Below are 4042 nucleotides of genomic sequence, written 5' to 3' on the forward strand. Positions count from 1 at the left end.
AGGATCCTCCCAATGTACCATGGAGGGACCACAACAGATATCTCCAATAACTGCCTCATGGGCCTATTCATTAAACCTAAAAATTCTCTGGAGATAATTAGCTTTAGAACTCGCATGGAGTTCTACCTAATTATAGGTGGAATTCATCATTCCACCTCTCCATAAGTATCTATTCCGAAAAGCTGTCACTTTTGCGATGACAGCTTTTCGGGAAATAGATACTTTTCCCTGCCTACACTACCTTATCGCATCTGGAAACAGTGCTGCGCATGCGCTGTTACATCTGTAAAACCAGTGCATGCGCAGCACTGCCTTCAGATGCGTTAAGTTTGTGTACCCCCCCCCACCCCCTCCCCCCTCCGCTCACCTCCCCCCCCGACTTACCTGTCCGCGCAGCAGCCTCCGACTCCGTCCTGCTGGTCTGTCATGTGGTTTCCCAGCAGACCACATGACAGATTAGAAAAAAAAAAAACTTTTTTTTTTGTCTAAACTTTCTTGTGCTCTGCTGGGGAGCACACATGTCCGACAAGCCTCCGGAGCCTGAGGACGGAGCAGAGCGCCGGAGGGACTCGTCGGGGGACCTGCACACGCGGATACAGGTAAGTTTCACCTGCTATTCGCCACCTCACATTGGCGAATAGTAACTGCATCAAATTCCGAAAATTGATAATTTTCGGAATTTGATGAATACCACAATTTCCACATCCCCATACTAATGTACTAATGTACTAATGTATGGGGAGTGTGGAAATTAACGCAGGGGAACTTAGCAAGGAGATATCTGTGATATCTTCTGTGCTATGTGGCTACATGAATACCAAAATAACGTTATTTAAGGAAAATGTCCTTAAAAACGTTATTTTAGTGTTGATGAATAGGCCTAATAGTCACTCCATTTCCAACAGGAGGAGCAGCGCCCAAAGGATTCTACAGGCTAGGCTTCATTTAAAACAAAAAGACAAAGTATTCCTTCAATGGGTCACTCACGGATTAAATATAATCTGAATCATATGTTACAGTGACCAAAAGAAAACAAAAAATATAACCTTTATTCATTAATAATAATAAAAAGCAGCAAAATATTTATGGATTTTTATATATAATAAAAAGAAATAGTGTATGTGATCTAAAACTCTGTGTTCTCCACAATTGTTGTAATCTCCACAATTTAAATCAGTGTCTTCCTCACTTTTCAATTATATACCACACTGTAATATGTAACAGCAGCCTGGTTAATTGCTGTTCCCAAAGCACTATAGCTCTTGTTACATAGCCCAATATATTAGTCTCTAAATAATAATTCACAAATGTGACTCATTTATCTCATTAGAAATTGTTAATTATCACAATTTATAAGATAATAATATCATAGTATGATTATATACAGTGTCCACTTGATTGGTTAAATTGGCACTTAAGGTAAACTGGTATATAATTATATCCTTTATTATATTGTCAGGACTTAATATGTTTTAATTGTATCATCTACAATCATATTGGTCACAATTATGTTATTTATCAACCCTTACTAGATTTTGTTCAAAGGCTGTGAGTACAATCAGTTGTATTTCCTCACCTATTGTGATACTCTCAATGTCAAACTAAAAAGATATCTAATCTGACTGTTGCAGTGTATTTATTTGAAACACTGCAATACGCTTGTTATACCCCTTTTACACCAGAGCAAAAACATGGGTTTTTGCTGGGTCTACCCGGGTCACAGCTCAGTGTAAAAGGGTCCCTGAAAAATAACCTGGGTCAAGTGACCCTGCAATCCAACCCAGGTAGCTACCAGGGTTGGACCAAGGATGGACCCAGGTAATGGTGCAGTGTAAACGGTGCAACCCGGGTTATCTGACCTGGATCATGCCTAAAATGAGCGGATTGGTGGTTGTGGAGCATTCACCTCCCACTTTTTATGACCTCACAGGTTTAGCAGGGCAGACCTGAGTTCAGTGTGAACAGGGCTGACCTGGGAGTAACCCAGATCAAAGGTGCAGTGTAAATGGGTCTGACCTGGGTCTGACCAGGGTTGCAACCATGTCCAAAAACCCAGGTCGGACCTGGGTTTTTGGTGGAAAAGAGGTATTAGTCACCCTAATCTCATTGCAGGTATACTATAGCATTTATCATCTTTCAACGTGTCACTTTCATTAGGCCATCGTCTCATCGGCAATTCAATGGGGTTGAATAGACAGATAATTAGTGAGCTGGTCTGAGACGCTATAGAGCGCTTTTCAATTGCATCATAAATCTCCCTGTGCTACCAGCGTGCACTCTGCGGGTATGGTGTAACGTTTATCACGCTCATTCACATCACAGTTATTAAGTCTAGTTTGTGCGGGGAGTGGGAGCAGGGTTAGGGGAAGTGTAGTGTGTATGGGGAGTGGCAGCAAGTATAGGGGTAGTGTAGTGTATGCGGGAAGCGGGAGCGGAGTTAGGGGTAGTGTAGTGTGTGCGGGAAGTGGGATCAGGGTTAGGGTTTGTGAAGTGTGTGTGAGGGGAGCGACAGCAGGATTAGGGGTAGTGTATTGTGTGCGGGGAGCAGGAGCATGGTTAGGGGTAGGGTAGTGTGCATGGGGAGTGGGAGCAGGGTTAGGGGTAATGTAGTGCATGTGGGAAGCAGCATCAGCATTAGCATTAGGGGTAGTGTAGGGTGTGCGGGGAGTGGCAGCAGGGTGAGGGGTAGTGTAGGGTGTACGGGGAGAGGCAGCAGGGTTAGGGGTAGTGTAGTGTGTACGGGGAATGGCAGCAGGGTTAGGGGTAGTGTAGTGTGTGCGGGAGAAGGGTTAGGGGTACTGTAGTGTGTGCGGGGAGTGGCAGCAGGGTTAGGGGTAGTGTAGTGTGTACGGGGAGTGGCAGAAGGGTTAGGGGTAGTGTAGTGTGTGTGGGGAGCAGAAGCAGAGTTAGAGGTAGTGTAGTGTGTGCGGGGAGCGGCAGCAGGGTTAGGGGTAGTGTAGTTTGCGCGGGGAGCAGGAGCAGGGTTATGGGTAGTGTAGTGTGTATGGGGAGTGGCAGCAGGGTTAGGGGTATTGTATTGTGTGCAGTGAGCGGCAGCAGGGTTAGGGGTAGTGTAGTGTATGCAGTGAGAGGCAGCAGGGTTAGGGATAGTGTAGTGTGTATGGGGGGTGGCAGCAGGGTTAGGGGTAGTGTAGTGTGTGCGGGGGGTGGCAGCAGGGTTAGGGGTAGTGTAGTGTGTGCGGGGAGTGGCAGCAGGGTTAGGGGTAGTGTAGTGTGTGTGGGGAGCAGGAGCACAGTTTGGGGTAGTGTAGTGTGTGCAGGGAGCAGCAGCAGGGTTAGGGGTAGTGTAGTGTGTGTGGGGAGCGGCAGCAGGGTTAGGGGTAGTGATTTGTGTGCATGGAGCGGGAGCATGGTTAGGGGAACAGTGTAGTGTGTGCGGGGAGCAGGAGCAGGGTTAGGGGTAGTGTAGTGTGTGAGGGGAGCGGCAGCAGGGTTAGGGGTAGTGTAGTGTGTGAGGGGAGCGGCAGCAAGGTTAGGGGTAGTGTAGTGTGTGCAAGGAGCGGGAGCATGGTTAGGGGTAGTGTAGTGTGTGCGGGGAGCAGGAGCAGAGTTAGGGGTAGTATAGTGTGTATGGCGAGCGGTAGCAGGGTTAGGGGTAGAGTAGTGTGTGGGGAGCAGGAGCAGAGTTAGGGGTAGTGTAGTGTGTGTGGGGAGCAGAACCAGAGTTAGGGGTAGTGTAGTATGTGCGGGGAGCGGCAAGAGGGTTAGGGGTAGTGTAGTGCGTGTGGGGACCAGGAGCAGAGTTAGGGGTAGTGTAGTGCGTGCGGGGAGCAGGAGCAGATTTAGGGGTATTGTAGTGTGTGCGAGGAGCAGGAGCAGATTTAGGGGTAGTGTAGTGTGTGCGGGGAGCAGGAGCAGAGTTAGGGGTAGTGTAGTGTGTACGGGGAGTGGCAGCAGTGTTAGGGGTAGTGTAGTGTGTAGGGGTAGTGTAGTGTGTAGGGGTAGTGTAGTGTGTGCAGGGAGCAGCAGCAGGGTTAGGGGTAGTGTAGTGTGTTCAGTGAGCGGCAGCAGAGTTAGGGGT

The sequence above is a fragment of the Taudactylus pleione genome, unplaced genomic scaffold, assembly GCF_031769625.1.
Source record: "Taudactylus pleione unplaced genomic scaffold, aTauple2 ptg001077l, whole genome shotgun sequence".
Classification (NCBI taxonomy): Eukaryota; Metazoa; Chordata; class Amphibia; order Anura; family Myobatrachidae; genus Taudactylus; species Taudactylus pleione.